The sequence below is a fragment of the Eubalaena glacialis genome, chromosome 11 (assembly GCF_028564815.1).
Source record: "Eubalaena glacialis isolate mEubGla1 chromosome 11, mEubGla1.1.hap2.+ XY, whole genome shotgun sequence".
Taxonomy (NCBI): Eukaryota; Metazoa; Chordata; class Mammalia; order Artiodactyla; family Balaenidae; genus Eubalaena; species Eubalaena glacialis.
In genome coordinates, this window is record NC_083726.1 from 95,491,859 (window position 1) to 95,511,328 (window position 19,470).

The 19,470-nt window shown below is 36.4% G+C and overlaps 1 protein-coding gene across 8 annotated transcripts in view; it reads left to right on the plus strand.

Moving 5' to 3' along the window:
* LMNTD1 (lamin tail domain containing 1) overlaps nt 1-19,470 on the plus strand; it is a 416,942-nt gene that overhangs the window by 192,324 nt on the left and 205,148 nt on the right. The window lies entirely within an intron of this gene.

Here is a 19,470-nt window from a genome sequence, read left to right on the forward strand (position 1 = left end):
AACTTATCACAGTTTAACTTCAAGCACTAGTATACTTCAAGTATAAGATCCTTACAAAACATACCTCCATTTCTCCCCTCCAAGTCTTTGTGCTGTTGTTGTCATACATTTTACTTCTATATCTGTTATAATCTCCACAATGCATTATTAATATTTCTGATTCAATCTGTTAATTAACTTTTACAGAGATTTAAATAATAAGATTTTTAAAAAAATATTTACCAAGGTAGTTACTTACCAGTTCTGGTGTTTATTCTTTTTTGCAGGTCCAAGTTTTTATCAGATATCATTTCATTCTGCTTGAAGGATTTCCTTTAAAATATTTTGTAGTTGTGTTGTCTGGTTATTTTCTTCTCCTTTTTATTTGTATGAAAAAGTGTTCATTTTGTCTTTGTTAAGATATTTTCATTGGGTGAAAAATTATACGTTGACAACTTTTTTTTTCTTTTTAGTCCTTTAAAGATGTTGCTTCTGTACCTTCTGGCTTGCATTGTTTCAATGAGAAATCTGTTGTCCTTTTTATCATTTTTCCTCTGTATGTAACATATCACCCACCCACCCCCACCCCCCTGTGGCTTTTAAGATTTACCCTTTAATTTGGCTTTAAGGAATTTTATTATGATGTACCTTGGTAATCTTGTTAATTATGCTAGGAGATTTTTGAAGCATTTAAATCTGTATGTTTATCATTTTTATCAAATTTGGAAAAAGTTTGACCATTATTTCTTCAAATATTTTCCCCCCACTCCTTTGAGGACTCTAATCACACATATATTTGGCTACTTGAAAGAGTCCCATAGTTCACTGATGGTTTTCTTTTTCTATTTGTGTTTCATTTTGGGTGGTATTTATAGCTAGGGCTTCAAGGTCACTAAGCTTTTCTTCTGAAAAGTCTAATCTGCTCTTAATCTCATCCAGTGTATTTTTTTATTTCAACATTATAGGTTTCATCTCTAAAAGTTCAATTTTTGTCATTTTTATATCTTCCATGTCTTTATTTAATATGTTCAGTTTTTCTCCTAGCTTTTTGAACATATGAGGTATAACTGTAATTATTGATTTAATGCCTTTGTCTACCAGTTCTATCACCTGTGTCATTTCTGGGTCAGTTTTGATTGTTTGATTTTTTTCTCATTATACATTTTATTTTTCTTCCCTGCATGCTTTGTAATTTTTGATTGGATGGTAAATATTTTGTAATTTGCCTTGTTGAGTGCTGTATTTGTATTCCTATAATTATTATTGAGCTCTGATCTGGGACATGGTTGAGTTACTCGGGAACAGTTGATCCTTTTGGACCATTCCTTTAAATTTTGTTAAGAAAATGTTTAATCTAGAGTTAATTATTTTCCCCCACTGTTGAGGCAAAATCCTTATTAATATTCTAATTTATACCCCATGAATTATGAAGTTTTCCATTTTGGCTATTGAAATTAGACCCTGTTCCTGCCCCTTTGTGAGCTTCAGACATTGTTCTTCTAATAATTTCTACTGGAAATAGAAATACCCAGTGTGGATACCTTTCTCAGACACATGCCTAATCAGTACTCAGCTGAATACTTGAGAGGGACCATCTACAGTTCTTTAGAGTTCTGTCTTTATGCAGCTCTCTCCTCTTCTGTACTATGCCCTGAGGACTGTAGCCACCTTGACTTCCCCAGATTCCTGGCTCTGTCTCCTTATCTCAGGGAGACTGCCAGACTTTGCCTGGGTTCCCCTTTTCTGTGCTGTGGCCAGAAAATGTTCTCCAAGCAGTAGGCTGCAGCAATTATACTGCCTCACTTTGCTTGTTTCCTTTCTCATAAGGTCATTGTTTTTTGTTGCCTGATGTCCTGTTGTTTCATATATTTTGCCCATCTTCAAAGTTGTTTTAAGTAAGAGGGTAAATCCATGTCCTTTTACTCCATCTTGGCTGGACATGGAAGTCTGAGTTAACTATTTTTAGAAATATTATGACAATTAGATCTTCAATGGAAGAGGAAACTAACATTTACTGAGGCCTTCCTGTTTGGAGCACTATATTCAGTTCACATTATCTCAACCACAATGAGAGATAAATACCAAGAACTAAAACTGTAGGTAAAACAGAGCCTGGAATAGTTCATACAAAATCATATAGCTAGTAAATAGCAGAGCTGAGGTTTAAATCTCAATCTGTTGGGAAAGCCCAATTTGTTTTCTTTTTATACGACACTCCGTATAGACCTCTGCTAATAAATTTTCCTCCTTAAAAGTGAATTTTAACAACCTACCAAAAAACAGTGTTCTATTGGAGCCTATGTGTTGAGGCTTGGCTCATAGAAGAATGTATAATATATGCTTTTCCTAATTAAGCCCAATATGTCACGTTGGTCCCACAGAAAGGATGAGCAAGATACCATAATGCATCTCAATGTGACCACATAAAAGTAAGTCAAAACCTATTTCCCACTGATGGTGGTTTACTAGCATCATCTATATATTCAAAGGCTTGATGCATCATTTTTGTGTACTGCTTGAAGCTGAGACCCTCACACGTTAGTATGCTAGAGAATTTTTACTCCGTAGCCAACGTGCACATTTTTTGTTAGAATTCAAAAAGTGGCGTGATAAAGGCTTTAGCTACAATTAGAATTATGACTATCGCAAAATAATTTCTGGATTCAATAGTTCTGGATTTATGATCACCTAAGAAGGTAATTTTTAAACGAATTTTTCTTATCACAGTAACCCTGTATTGTCACAGGGCAGATGCAGGGTTTTGATCCCCTGGAATGAACCATGAGTGAGGCTGAGCCACTGAGTAGCCATAGAATATCAGTGTTGGCTCTGCTTCCCCTTAGCCTTCCTTGTGGCATTTTTCCTCACTAGAAACCAGTTCTTCTCTATCATCATGCTGTGAGATATTATCTATGTCCCCTTTGTCCTCCCAAACACCTTCCCACAATGAGGCAGAGCCTGGGAACCCGGTCCTCTTACTACTGGAATGAGGGAGTTTTTCAATTTAGACATTGTCCTCATCTGCTCATCATGTGAAGACGAGAAACATTGACATGAGTTGTTGATAATATGCGCCTATCAAATAAGTTCTAGTAAATTCTTCCTAGATGAACGAAGTCCTTCTTGAACATTTAAATAAACGAACAAAGCTATCTGGGTGCCAGTTTCTACACTGACTTTTATACATTCTCTTATAGCTGAATGCATCTACATCTGGTGCTTAAAAACAAGCCACTTGGGGGAAAAGCTGTTAAACATAGAATGTCATATAGATCAAGTATAATGTGGAAATGTTGAACATTAAAGAAGAGAATTGGGAGTGAGTCTGTTAAGGGCCAACTGTCTCTCAACAACATTCCACATTTATAAACACAACTTTTTACATAATTCAAACAACACATGTGCATTACATTTGTACTGTAAAATCCATGACATGAGTAAGCTCTGTGAAAGGACAGTAGCTGCAGCTAGAGGTACAATGAGATAAAAAGTTTCATTCTTTAAAATTACAAACCCCTTATACACCTAGCATAGGTGTCTTGCACAGAGAAAGTGCTAAATAAATGTTTGCTAGATTTGAATCAAATAAGGATTGATCATACCCATGAATACTGAAAATGTTATGGAGAACTTGACTGCTTGTCTACTGATTCTCCAGGTCACCCACTCCCATGATGGCCCCACTGAACAACTCTTACTCTCATGCCCTAGGGCACTGTACTTCTGACCCTTAGACTGAAGTTGTGGCAAAATCCTCATGTTAGTCAGCCTGGTCAGTGGCAGCCAATGATGGTGGTCCATACTTGAATTATCCATATGATTAAATATGTGACTTACAGCTTCTCCAGTACCTCATTAGGACAGCTTGAAACAGTTCTGGTTGTAGTAGAAACTTCAAATTTCATTTCAATTATATGTAATAGTATAGAAGCTCCCTTCGATGTAGGAAACTGGAAATAGTCTCTTCCATTTACCTTTTAGGAAAATGACCAACAGGCAGAAAAGGAAATGTACTCACTAGTTGATACCAAAAATGATAAAATGTGGTTATATGTATGTAGCAGGCTATTAAGCCAATTACCAAGTCTAATTCAAGAACACATGGCAATGCACCTTGTGATTCCTAGATATTCCTGGGAGGGAGACTGCACTTTCTGCACTCAAGCAAATGGGAATTGGAGGCATTGGGATTAGGAAATTAAAATTATTAATTGATTATGTTAGATTGTTATTCCATATCTGTACTTTGACTCCTTCAATTCCTTGAAATCTCTCTGTTTAAATGCCCCTAAGTAGAGAGGTCTTTCTTTTTTTTTTAATTTTAATAACATTTTATTAACCCAATATAGCCAAAATAGTATCATTTAAACATGTAATCAATATAAAAAATTTTAATGAGACACTTTACTCTTTTGTACTGAAGCTTTGAAACCTAGTGTATATTTGACACAGTATATCTCAATATGGACACTAAATTTTCATTGGAAACTTTTGTTGTGGCATGCGAACTCTTACTTGCGGCTTGCATGTGGGATCTAGTTCCCTGACCAGGGATTGAACCCGGGCCCCCTGCATTGGGAGCGCGAGTCTTAACCACTGTGCCACCAAGGGAAGTCCCAAGAGGTCTTTCTTGATCACACTCTATCTGTATCTAGTACCTTACTCTGTTATTCTTCATTCCCTTTCTCCTTACTCTGTTTTATTTTTCTTATTAGCACTTACACCACTTAACACATATTTATATTGATTTGTTTATTTCATTAGAGCAGGGTCTTTGGTTCATTCACTTCTGTATCTCTAGCCCTTAGAATAGAAGCACATAGTAGGTGCTCCATCAATCATTCAATGGATCAATATTAATAAATATAATTGAGTATATGGATGATTTATTATTTATTTAGTACCTGCTCTGAACTAGGCTTTAGGCAGATAGTAAAAGAACCAAAAGTTCTAGATCCTGTGTATCTTCATGAAATTTGCCATTTTATGGGATGATCAAGTGAAGCCTAGGTACTCCGTTTTCTCAATAACCTCTCCCTTTATTCTCTCCTTTCAAAGCCTAGCAGTACTGCCAAGGAAACAATGCCCTTCACAGGTTCACAGACCCTCAGGTTGTCTTTATGACTTCTTCTTTTGAACTTCAAAGCTGTCTTTGATGTTCATTTTAGTGTCTGGAGAAAGCTAGCACATGGTGAGCTTTGCCCTCATATCTGTTTGGCTGACCTTATTGTTCTGCGCTCTCTGAGGCCAGAGGATCCGTAAAGGACAATGACGTATGAAATATTTCTCTGACCCTTTCCTCTTCGAAAACATCCATCCTGACTCACCTAAGTGTCTTGGGTCTGAGGTTAAGCTATTCCCATGACATGGTCTGGAAAATTGCTAAGCAGTTTCTCAGAAGGCAGAGTCCCCTCTTTTCCACAACATCACCATTCCTTCTCTAGAAAATACAGAACACAAGTTAGAAACAGGAAACAGGAAAGCATTTGGCTGACCAGAATAGAATCAGAGTGTTCTGTGTTAAAGAAGAAGGTCGGTGCTGCTGGGGCAGCATGGCACAGCAGAGAGCAATCAACTGAGAGGCCAGAGGACATGTGTTTGAATCTAAGTTCCACACTTGCTGGCTCTATGACCTTGGGCATTTAAACTCTTGACGCTTCCTCTGCTGAATAAATGCCAAGGATAATAGCAGTACTTATCTCCTATGAAAGTTTTGAGGATTAAAAAAGAGAACATATGTAAAATGCACTTAGCACTTGGTACCTAGTCTCACTCAGAAGTTTTCCTGTCATTAACATTAGAATAACACCTCAGACTTCTTAACATTAGACACTTGAGTAAAGCATAATGTAAATACTAGATTCCAGACCAACTTAAACAGCATCTTCACTTAGATTTAAATTGCAGTGTTAAAAATGAGAGATTTGTTTTGCATTTTCCAACTGTTGTATGTCAGTACATGTCTGTAGCTACTCTTTGTATGTGAATATTTGCACGTTTGTATATCAGCGTGTACATCAATGAACTGAGCAGTTGATTGATTGATCAACCAACAGATGTGTATATCCTGATTCCCCCAATCAAGTAAAAAAAATTATCATCAGCTTTCTGCATCTCCCATCTCATACATCTCCACACCTTGGACCCCACAAAATGCCCTACTTGCTTCCTTGAGCTATGGCAACATTTAATTCCTCTACATTTATACAAATTAATAAAATTTATACAAATCAAGTAAAATTAAAAGAGAACCACCATTTGAAATGTCCTATAAAGTTTATCACTTGACGTCACCAGTGTCACTTTCTTATTATTTACTGATTTTAAGTGACCAGTGTTTCAGAGAAAAGAAAATATAATTCCCATTGCTATACCTCAATACCAGGGTGGGGTTTGTTTTATTTATTTTTTACATGAATTATTTTGCATTAAAAGTAAATTATCAAAAAGTAAGAGTCATAACAATGACAACCTTTGCAAGATCTCACTGTTCAAGTTGAACCAAAATAGCACTCTGAGGTAGAATGTGCCCTCTGTACTCTTGACTGTCTGGCTATCAGAGATTAAGAGTTTCTTAAGGCTGACAGAACAGGTACTGGAAGCCACATGGGGTGAAATAAATAAGCTAGAGGTTGAGGTGGACATAAAGAAATAAGTAGGAAGTTTCTTTCACTGCTAAGCAAAGTCAATTTAAATTATGAGGGCATGACCTGGCAGTTAGAAGGTATGACTGATGAGAACTCTCTGTGATCTTGAGCAAATCATTTAACCTATCTGACTGGGCTTCCCATTCTAGAAAACAGGACATGCGAGCTAGGCACCTGGGAACTAAGAAAATTAGTCAGTACTTATGAGGCTATTGGAATATAAAATAGTTCTTGGTAAATGTTACTGAGGTTACTTATATTAGAGAGAAGAAAACTAAAATGATGCAGAAGATTTTAATTAGATAACTCTGGAGGTTCGATTATGGTATTGCAAGTTAATTTAAATCCTCCCCCTCCCTCAATTATTCTAGAATTATCATTGGGAAGATGACAGTCTTCTTGGTCAGTAAATCACTGAATTGAGGAGTCAAAAGACTTGGACTTAAATTCTTGTATTCCAATACTATGGGAAAGCCATTTAATCCTTCTGAGTTTACTCATTTTACATATGAACATATCAATGCCTCACCTGGAAAACTATTGAGAGGACCAAATGAGATAATTTGTGTGGGAACCTTTCGTAGCATTTGATAGAGCAGAAAGAGCACAGACCCTAGAATTAGAAAGACTTTGTTTCAAATTCTCACCTTACCTCTACTCATCCAGGAGACCCTGGGGCCATAATTTACACATTGTGAATCTGTTTCTTCACCTGCAGAAGGGGTTAAACTATCTACCTGAAAAATAGGTTAAGAAGAAGAATGTCTAAAAATTCATATATATTTGGCCTTAGAATATTCATTCCTCCAAGCAATAAAATAATTACCTGTAGAAATTATAATGGTGCAATGAACCTCAAGAAGGCAGCTCCTTTGTTTTTAACTTTTAAAAATTAAATATTTAATAACAAGAAAAGAATAGTTTACATGTGTATAAAAAATTAAGAATTTTAAAATATTAAAATTGACATCTGTATATTGGCCCTTAATGTAAGAAATACAAATTCCATTACAAATATCTTTGAAGTCTTCTGTGGGCCTCTACCCAATGTGATTTCAGCCTCTTCCCCCCAAGGTAATTACAATCTTGAATTTGGGTTTTTCTTTTTACTATATAAGCAAGTATTATCAAACAACAGATTAGTTTTTTTTAAATTTATATTAATGGATTTTTACCACATGACTACTTCTCAGATTTTTTTTTACTCAACCTCATGTTTGTAAGATTCATCCATGTTGTTTAGCTGCAGCTCAGTCATTTTCACTACTGTATGTTATTTCATCACATTTATTCATTCATTCTTTCACTGATAGACTTTTGGTTTGTTTCCATTGTTTTGGTAGTGCAAACAATGCTGCTACACATATTCTTGTATATTGTGATTTTCTTTAGGGTATACATGCAAGTAGGAGTGGAATTGGTGTTTTATAGTTTATATATCTTCATCTTTACTAAAAATGTCAAGTTGTTTTCAAAAGTGGTTGTACCTATTTAGACTCTCACAAACAGTATGTAAGAAGTTTCCATTGATCCACAATCTTGCCAACATTGGTGTTGTCAGACTCTTAATTTTTGCTAATGTGTTAGGTGAGTAATCATATCTTGTGATTTTAAGGTGCATTTTCCTGATGAGGTTGAGCATATTTCATATGTTTATGCCCATCCATGATTTAGAAGTTGATATGTTAAGATTTGCTTCTATACATAAATGGCACGACTGACTCAATGTGCCCGTTATTCCCTCTGAATTTGGTAGAAGTCCTTTTAATATGGAGTCATCTTGAAGTATTCCAAAGTCCTTTCATAAAGAAGAGAGGTTTGTAGTACGTTGCCTGGGAATCTTCTGGCATTATTTTCAATTTGTTGTATCCTCAGCATCTAGCAGAGTCAGAGGAGCCATAGCATATAGTAAGTATGTAATAAACTATTACAAGTAAAGCAAAGTTAAGGTTCCTGGATGCAAACATTTAAGTGATGAAAGGATTCAAATTTTTCTTCAGAATCCCCAATGTGTTCAATGATTCCAAAAAGTTTAAGAACCACTGACACTGTGAATGAGTTATGCCTGCTGAGTGGTTTTAAGGGTTCTTTTCATAGGAAAAGTTAAGAGATCCACTGGAAATGTTTACCTGTTGCAGTTAGAAAAGAGAGAATAAAATCTGTTTCTCTTACTCTGAACCCAACATAAATTATTGTAGTTTAGGATGAATTATCTTAGAACTAATTCTTTTTCAGTAAACCCACAAATAAAAAGAATTGTGTGGTTTGATGAAAATGTTCAAGGACTGTGCATTCACTCTTTTCCTCTTCCCAAATAATTCTGTCCAAATTTCATTAAATTGGGTTGAGCAAAGTAGGGGAATTGGGGTGGGCAGGTGGTAGTAGAATGTCTACAGCATGGTGTCACAGTCCAAACAGAGAGAGGGGGGAATGTGTATGGGGGGGAGCCTGGTTTGGAGTTTTGGGGTGAGGACGTCTGTGCCAGCAGAGGGGACAGACAGTGGTAATAATGAGAGATTGGTTATACATGAAGGATTGATCAAATAAGAAATACATTAAAGATAACGGCAGCTAGGTTCCACACCGTCAATGAAGAGGGAGTACAAAGATGAAAAGAGGAAACTAGAAGGAGTGTATGGTATTGGATTGGAATTGGAAATAGCTGTTTGAACTCATGCTTTTCAAAGTATGGAGCTAGATATAGAAGTAAATATATGTGTATGGATTCATAAGGAGTACGCCTAACACAAATATCTCTGTTTCTAAGTACCATTCTCTACTAAAAAGAACCAGGGCATCTTGAAAAAATGCCTGATCCCAGGTTCAGGGCTGGAGAAGTATTAAATGAGTCTGGCACACATTTATGTGCCAGAAACAAGGATGGGCTCAAAGAATAATGGAGACATGTCAAAAGGACATAGACAGTCATGTACTGCGGGGGAGGGATGTTGATAATGGGGGAGACTATGCATGTGTGGGGCAGGGGGTATGTGGGAAATCCCTGAATGTTTTCCTCAATTTTTCTGTGAACCTTGAAATGCTCTTTTAAAAAGTTGTATTTAAAAGTAAAAAAAGGACATAGACCAGATTGAAGGAGCTCCCAGGCCAAACCTGTGACAATTTGAGCATCAGAATAAATATTTATAGTAATGGATTAAAACTAATGAATCCATTAGTTATTTATATCCATGAGTCCATACTGATATAAATAAATGAAAAAGTTGATCGTTTGATAAAGAATGTGATATTTATATAGTTTCAAAGTACTTTTCCACAAAATGCTTATTAATTTCAAAGGGAAAAAGAGTAGCTTCACAGAGGAGAATTCTGGCAGACACCTTAATCACTGATTTCACATCACCAGTGATGGGACAAGTAGACATGGATAGGATGCAATGTGAAGAACACAGCATCACTTCCGTGATGTTCCTGCCAAAGAATCTAAATCTAATCAGGAAGAAACATTGGACAAACCCAAACTGAGGAGTATTCTACAAAATAATGGACCACCTAGAATCTTCAAAAGTGTCAAGTTTATGAAAATCCAGGAAAGACTGAGGAACTCTCTAGATGACGTGGCAACTAAATGCAGCATGTGATTCTGGACTGGATCCTTCTTCTTTAAAAGAAATTATTGGGACAATTTGCAAAACTCCAATGGGGTCTGGAGATTTGTTTTTTTGTAATGCAGCAATGTAATTTCCTTAGTTTGATGGTTTATTGTGATTAGGTATGGGAGAATAACCTTACCTGAGGAAATTCCCAATAAAGTATTTGGGGATTATCATATCATATCAGCAGCAAACTGTTAAATTAGTTCAGGAAAATAAAAGTTTTTATACAGTTTTTGAAATTTTTCTGTAAGTTTCAATTTGTTTAAAAAATAATAAAGTAGTTATACACTCAAAGAGGCAACATAAATAAAATCAAGACAACTTATTTTAATTAAACTTGTACATAGTATTCAAAGTCCAGTGCTCAGAAAATACATACATCTTAATCCAATTAATTAAATCACATCAGAGATGAGTAGTAACAGAGGGTGATATATGTTTACTGAGCATTAGATCCAGGGAAAGGAAACTATACACTTAAGTATAGACTAAGCAGCCAGACAGTTTGAGTTTAATCTCAGCCCCATCAGTTACTAGCTGTGTCACCTTGGGGACTGAGCCTCAGTCACTCTGATTTATAAAAAGGGAATGGTAATAATGTTTATTTCCTAGGATTTGTGTGGATTCAAGAAAATAATCTTAAGCAATTAGCATAGTGCTTGGTGCCTAGCAAGTGTTTAAAATGGTATTTACTATTAATGTTACTGTTATATGTACTTTTATAATCCTACTTTGCCTGTTAGGAAAACTTACCTATGCTTGCATCATTCTCTTTTCCTTTTCCCGTGTTGACTTTTTGGACAGAAAGGTCACATATATTCTTCTAAGTGTTTCTGAACCTAGAAAGTGGTGTAAAGATAAAAACAATAACAACAAAATCAACATTTTACATACATCATTTCATTTAACCATTTAATCTGTGAGGTTAAGAATACTGCTTTTATAGATGGGGAAACATGTGTAGCATTCAGTATTTTCATGACCACTTTATATATGCTACATAGCAACAAAGGTTATGCTCCTTGGACTCAAGGCTTTCTCTCTGTTTTTCAAATGTAGGCAAGTTTGCCTCTAAAAACCAAGCTCATTTTTTTTAAACAATAAAATATGTCAAGTTTTATTTAATGGTTTTTGGCCATGTTGAAAGTTAAAAACACAAATGGCCTCTTCTTAAGGGGATTACAATAGATTTAAATGAATGAAAAATATGTAAATATATGAAAATGAAATGCCACATGACATCATTAAATTGCGCTACTTCTGTGTTGCTGCTGGATGTCCAAGAGCACAAGCTTCTAAAGTTCATAGAGGAAAGGAAGAGTCAAATTCCTTGGAAGGGAGTAATTGTGTGGTCCATAGAAGGACATTGACCAGAGTTCTCTGAAGTGGGCATAGCCCGGTATCTGTATTGTATCAAGAACCAGTGTTGAGCAGGTGGGGATTTGATTAAACTATTAATCCTTTCAGTGTTATTAGAGGATCCATCAGATGAGACACAGGAGCTGGAAACTGTACACTCCAAATGGAGTTCAGCAGAAATTCTTTGGTTTATAGGTAAGCCAGGAATGAATGACAGCTCCATCATAGAAAACCTGTATTTCAATTCCAAATTGACAGGATAATCAAATTCAAGTTCATCTGGTTGCACTTGAATTGCCAGACATCCAGTTCCCAGAAATAATTCACAGGACCTACCAATTCATCTTTATAAAATAGTGTTCTTTTAGCCATAGCCCCAAAATTAAAACAGCTACATTCCACCAACACTGGCTCTTGCCCACAACACATACAAATCAAGGAAACAAGTAGAAGCAGTGGTCCTCCTAACTCCACAGAGAACTTCACGATGCTTCATCCTGGCCTCAGAGCTCCTCAGGCAACAGGAAGTTCATATACATATGAACTTAACTTATACACACTACTATATATAAAACAGGTAAATAACAAGGACCTACTGTATAGCACAGGGAACTATATTCAATATCTTGTAATAATCTATAATGAAAAAAATATGAAAAGGAAGATATATGAATCACTTTGCTGTATACCTGAAACTAACACAACATTGTAAATTAGCTATATTTCAATTTTAAAAATGGCTAAAGAAAAACAAGCTCTGGAAGCTTTTGGATAGTATGTACAAAAAAAAGCCTGATTCTCAGTGAGAGCTCTAAAAATATTCATTGCCTTGAAGAGTAATATGTTTAAGTGTTACTAATCTGAGTTACTTACCGTAATACGAATTACTTTATCAGATCTTTTATTGAGACAGATTTGATAGGGAAGGCAAAAAAAAAATAGCAAGAGTCTTTGGTGCCTTACAGAATGAGAAGATTGAGGTTGCTGAATTGGTAAAGAAGTATAAAAAGCCAATGACATACATTTCTCTAATAATTAGTGATGTTGAGCATCTTTCCATGTGCCTCTTGGCCATCTGTATGTCTTCTTTGGAGAAATTTCTATTTAGGTCTTCTGCCCATTTTTTTGACTGGGTTGTTTGTTTTTTTGATATTGAGCTGCATGAGCTCTTTGTATATTTTGGAGATTAATCCCTTGTCGGTTGCATCATTTACAAATATTTTTTCCCATTCTGTGGGTTGTCTTTTTGTTTTGTTTATGGTTTCCTTTGCTGTGCAAAAGCAAACAAATTAGGTCCCATGTGTTTATTTCTGTTTTTATTTCCATTACTCTAGGAGACGGATCGAAAAAGATTTTGCTGCGATTTATGTCAAAGAGTGTTCTGCCTAGGTTTTCTTCTAAGGGTTTTATAGTATCCAGTCTTACATTTAGGTCTTTAATCCATTTTTAGTTTATTTTTGTGTAGGGTGTTAAAGAATGTTCTAATTTCATTTTTTTACACGTAGCTGTCCAGTTTTCCCAGCACCATTTATAGAAGAGACTGTCTTTTCTCCATTATATAGTCTTGCCTCCTTTGTCATAGATTAATTGATCATAAGTGCGTGGGTTTATTTCTGGGCTTTCTATCTTGTTCCATTGATCTATATTTCTGTTTTTATGCCAGTACCATAATGTTTTGATGACTGTAGTTTTGTAGTATAGCCTGAAGTCAGGGAGCCAGATTGCTCCAGCTCCCTTTTTCTTTCTCAAGATTGCTTTGGCTATTTGGGGTCTTTTGTGTCTCCATACAAATTTTAAGATATTTTTGTTCTAGTTCTGTAAAAAATGCCATTGGTAATTTGACAGGGATTGCATTGAATCTTAAATTGCCTTGCATAGTATAGTCATTTTGACATATTGATTCTTCCAGTCCAAGAACATGGTATATCTTTCCATCTGTTTGTGTCATCTTTGCTTTCTTTCATCAGCATCTTATAGTTTTCGGTGTACAGGTCTTTTGCCTCCTCAGGTAAGTTTATGCTTAGGTATTTTATTCTTTTTTATGCGATGGTAAATGGGATTGTTTCTTTAATTTCTCTTTCGGATCTTTTATTGTTACTGTATAGAAATGCAACAGATTTCTGTGTATTAATTTTGTATCCTGCAACTAAATCAAAACTACAATGAGGCATCACCTCACACCAGTCAGAATGGCCATGATCAAAAAGTCTACAAACAACGAATGCTGGAGAGGGTGTGGAGAAAAGGGAACCCTCTTGCACTGTTGGTAGGAAGGTAAATTGGTACAACCACTATGGAGAACAGTATGGAGGCTCCTTAGAAAACTAAAAACACAGCTACCATATGATCCAGCAGCCCCACTCCTGGGCATTTATCCAGAGAAAACCATGGTTCGAAAGGATACATGCACCCCAATGTTCATTGCAGCACTATTTACAATAGCCAGGATATGGAAGCAACCTAAATGTCCATCAACAGATGAATGGATAAAGAAGATGTGGTACATGTACACAATGGAATTTTAAGCCATTAAAAGAATGAAATAATGCCATTTGCAGCAACATGGATGGACCTGGAGATTATCATACTAAGTGAAGTAAGTCAGAGAAAGACACATATCATATGATATTGCTCATATGCAGAATCTAAAAAAAAAAATCATACAAATGAACTTATTTACAAAACAGAAACCGAGACTTAGAGAAGGAATTTATGGTTACCAGGGGGAAGAGGGGGGAGGGATACATTGGGAGTTTGGGATTGACACACTGCTATATTTAAATAGATAACCCACAAGGACCTATTGTATAGCACAGGGAACTGTCCTCAATATTCTGTAATAAGCTAAATGGGAAAAGAATTTGAAAAAGAATAGATAGTTGTATATGTATAACTGAACTCCTTTGCTGTACACATGAAACTTAACACAACATTGTTAATCAACTATACTGCAATATAAAATAAAAATTTTTGAAAAGAGTGAAAAAAATTTTTTTTAATTTATTAAAAAAATGCCAGTGGTAAATTTGACCTGACTCAGCCTCTGGTCAAAACATTTTTTTTTAAAATTTATATACAATTATTTTCAGTAAATATTTTCTTGAGTCTTTTCGAGAAAGAGAAGAGAGGGAGGAGAGGAGGATGAATAACTATCTTCCTCTTGATAACTACCCTTCATGTGCTTGGGAACCATGTGTGAACAAACTCTTTTCTACAGTAAGCAAGAGCAGTTGCTTTCCCCATCTGGTCCATTTTCCAATAATTGAACATGTTTGTCATTTTCCTTCAGGATTGCTTCCAAACCTCTCTCTTCTTTGCATGTGAGGCTCCAGACTGTATCCACTATTCTAATGGAAGCCTTGCACAATCCAAATATAGGACTTGGAGAGATAACCCAAGTTTATTCCTCTGTTCATCTCATTACAATGTGAGCAGCATATATGGTTTGTGATTTATCTTCAGATAATTTTATTAAGTATCAATGGGTGTGATTTTGACATGCTGGGGCAATAAGTAACAAAATAAATGGGTAAAAGCCCTCCTTTCTAAGAAGCAAAAATAAATCAGATAATGTGATTTAAAAGGCTCACAAAAAATATTAAGGAATTTTAAATGGTACATGAAAAAGAGGGTTACAGAATAGCAAACCTCAAAATTAAGAAGTTATTAAGCACAATATATAATTAGATTCTTCTCTTTTACCTGTAACAAACAACTTCCCCATTTTATATAGAAATAGTTAACACTAAGGGAAATGAATGAGATTGGAATACTGTCTCAAGCTATTGGAAAATAAGAAAATTAGAGCAATATTCATGAAATTGGTTTATCACAGTTTTTTCTGTTTCTTTCCTGATTTATTTTGCAAAGAAAACACTTCGACAATGTATAAGAAAGATTTAAACTGAAATAATTATAAATTATAATCACGATTTCCTAAATAGCAAAAACATTAACATTTTTTTCCAGCTTTGTTGAGATACAGTTGACATATAACATTGTGTAAGTAATAATAACGTATGTTAGATCGGAATTTCTCCTCTTTGCAGGTACTAACAGCTTAAGAAGTAAAGCAAAAAAATGTTTATCTATTGTTCAAAGAAACATTTTCTTTATATTGTTACAAGTAAGACAAGTCTTTTATCCGAGGTTACCCAACATTTTGATCTCACATAAATAAGACTTAAAATCCAAAGAGAAGCCGTGTTGTTGTAAACAACAGCTATGTTGGATGAACTTGGTCCAGTTTTTGAAAATCAAGGTACAAAGAGATTCCTTGTCCACAGCAAGGCTCTTACACATGCATGAGGAAAATCAGGCCTATGCCCTTCGTTTAGTTGAAGCCTAGGGTAAAAATCCTAGACAGTTAATTTTGTATCAATGAAACCTATTTGTAGAAATAGTGCACAACATAATGAGCATGATAAGGGCTAAGAAAATCATCCCTCTTCCTTTCTTTTTTTCTCCTTCGAAAATCAGCAGCATAAGTGGCCTGTGGACCTCCTCTACTGGGGGAGGTACATTTATACCGATGTTCATTTATAAAGAATTTAGCTTAAAAGGTAAAAAAAAAAAAAAAATTATTCCTAGGTAATCATTCCTTAAAGCAGATTTATTATGAATAGAACATTTGTGTTCTGTGTTTTTGTGTGTTTGGGAGTGTTGTTTTCCCTGGCACGTACAGAAGACAGATTGTTGACAGTAAATGTTTAGTCAAGGGTGAGAATACTTTTGTTTTAGTTACAGATCCTTTCTACCAGCCAAATGATATTTTCTCCTTTCAATCAGTGCCGCAGAAGCTTTTGTGTGTTATATAGCAGTGCTGCTAAATATGATGGAATGGCTGCATCTTTTAATTTAGTCCCAGTAGGAGAATAAGCTATTCTTCTTTTACTAGGCGACAGACGGGGACTTTTTATGCCATGTAAAGCTCAGCTGGGTGAAGCCTTTTGAGAGATGGTGCTATCATGTCGGATTTTCTTGAATCATTTACTAGAGGCAAATGGTTGTCTCCATTTTCTACAAAGCATTGCTTTTGGATTAGAATGCTCTTTGGAAATGAGCCTGTACAGGCAACATGTACACATTTAGGGCATCATTTGACTGCCTTATACTTAATAGGTGTGATGGGACGAATGTAATTAACATATGAGGAAGGTTCTGGCTTGGCCTGCTCAGTTCCCTATCTTTCATGCAAATGAAGGAAGGCTCCACAAATTCCAGGCAATTCTTTGGGCTTTTATGATGGAATGAAGATAAGATAGGCCAAAAGCAAAGCAGATGGGTTTTTGACAGAAAAGAAAAGCATAGAAGAGCCCTTGTGTCCAGGGGTCTGTAGACAATGTATATATCCTTTGGTAGGGGACTCTGGGAAGAAATGATGAACTTTTGGAGGGAATGATGTAGAAACATAATCAGTTCTTCTGAGGAAGAAAAGTGGAAGGCTTCCAGAGGCTTGAGGCATTATAAAATAGGGAAAGAGAGGATTTTAATGAGCTTTGTTGTTTATGTACTTGTATCCTCTTTAAAGATGTTGAAATGTGTACATAAACATCGGACGTCCTATCTGAATTATAATTTTTTGAATGTAACAGCCTTCTGGGACTGAGCCAAGTGACCATGGCTTCCTTGGGATTATATCTGTAGGATAGTTATGAGCTTTTATAATGGGCTTTTTCTCTGGGCGTTTCCTACTTCAGACACATTTTGGTACACTGGAAAATTTCCAGTGACGAGGGGTTTCTGTGGGTATATGAATATCTGTGAACCGATAGGCTTATTTATCTACAAGGCTATGAAGTATTCTCTGTGTCATCAAGCAGTATATCTGCTGACAATGCTATATCATAAAAAAGATTTGTGATATCGTTAGAGATACAAGATGGTGAGTGATGATGTTGGAGCACAACATCTCAAGAGCTTGAAGGTGAACTGGAAAAAAATAAAATCAAGGTTTAGGAGATTTATTTGCCAATATTAGTCTAGAGAAAACTTGGCAGGGTGTGTAGAAACAATTAAATAGACAAGTCAGCTATCAAGTCGCTAGTCTTTCTTTTGTTCAAAATCTTCCTGTTGGGTAGAATCCTAATTGATTACTTGCTGAATTGTATCTCTGAAGTTTTTCTGGGACTTGGACGTTATAGCAGTAATAAAAGATTTTCAAAGGAAAAATCTAAACATCTCTCAAGAATAATTTCCATTTCTAAGCATACATCTCTGATTCTATATAATATAATCAGTTTTCTAACTTTTAAAGTCCTCTCTCAGCCCACTTGTTATAGGAGTCACAGGGTACCACCAACGATCCTGAATCTACCCCAAAGAAAGACAATGGGTTGTAATAATCCCAAAGGTTTAAACCTTCAGTAAGGCTGTGCAGTCACATTGGGAGATCCTATAGCCCTGACTGCAGACAAGGTCCTGGGGACTCTGGGAAGGATGAGAGGAGCCTTGGAGCACAGACTTTTGACCCCAGGTCACGTTTGCGCTTCATCCCTGCTGCTCTCCCTCCCTGCTGCTCTCCTCATTTTATATAATCTGCTTTCACCCATTTTTGTGTACTGATAGGCTGTGTTGTCAATCACAATGAGATGCTTTACATGGAGAACAATGATTTCGCATGAGGTCTACATTACCCTCTGGCTGTAACAAAGAATTTGGAAAAAGAGATTCATGGAGATACTTTTCCTTCTATGTTCTGAGAGCACATTTACACCAATACTTTATGGATACTTTAGTGCTTGAAGTAACCCTGTGAGGTAGGAGTTTGTACTAGTTGGGATAATTCAGGATGCTTTAATAAACACCCCCCGCCCCAACTCTCACTAGTTTAACACAATAAAATAAACACTGGTTTATTTCTGTTTTACACAGAGTCCAAAGTGGTTGGTCCTACCTGGCAGTAGGACTTCCACAAGGTCATTCAGAGACTCAGACACCTTCCAGTCTGTGGTTCTGTCATCCCCTGCGGCCCTGGAGTCCTCTGTTAGATCCTCTGATTTGATCCAGAAAAAAAGAATGTGGAGTGTCACTTGGAAGGTTTGTACTGGCCAGACCCGAAGGTGGCATCTGTCACTTCTGCTCTTATCCTAACAGCCAGCACATCTGGCCACACTCAACTGGCAAGAGAGGCTGGGAAATACAGTCTATGTGTGTGGCCAGAAGGCAAGGTAATTGGGTTTGGTGAAAAACTGGCCAGTCTCTGGCGTAGTGTTACTGTCCCCGCCTTACTGATGGGTAAACTGAAACATAAAGGGGTTAAGTAATACACGGAAGTCACCTAACACGTGGTAAGCAAGAATCTGAACCCAGGAATCTGACCCCAGAACAGCCTTTTAAACCTTTTAAACTACAGGGCTGCCTCCCAGATAATTAATACATGGTGTTTCCCGTTACTTCAAATGAGTAAAACAAGGCTGAGGAAGATAACATGCCTCCTCCTAGTTGACAAAATGCAGCAGACACAGGATTAATATTCCTTTATTCCATGGAATTGCAGTCCCATTTAGGATGAGTGCAGGACCCTCTGATTTCAGTGGCTCTTTTCCTGAGCATCTTTGGGGAAGCGGGGTGTGTGTTCCAATCTCAGTGAGTATTTTAAGGTGAGCCAACTCACTCTATCACCTGAGACCCTTGGTTCCAACAGCATGCAACTAAGGAGGCAAATGATTAAAATTAGGGATCATGGAGTAAAGCAGACAGGCAGAAAGACATGGGGTTAAGAGGCAGAGTCTGGAACCAGGGCTCCCAAATCAGAAAAGTCCAACACTGGCTCTGCCAGCAGCTGGCTGTTCCTACCTCATTTAAATAAATGTCAAGTTTTTCCCTTGGTCTCTGTCTCAGAAAGGGGCATGTAATTCCTTAGTAGGTCC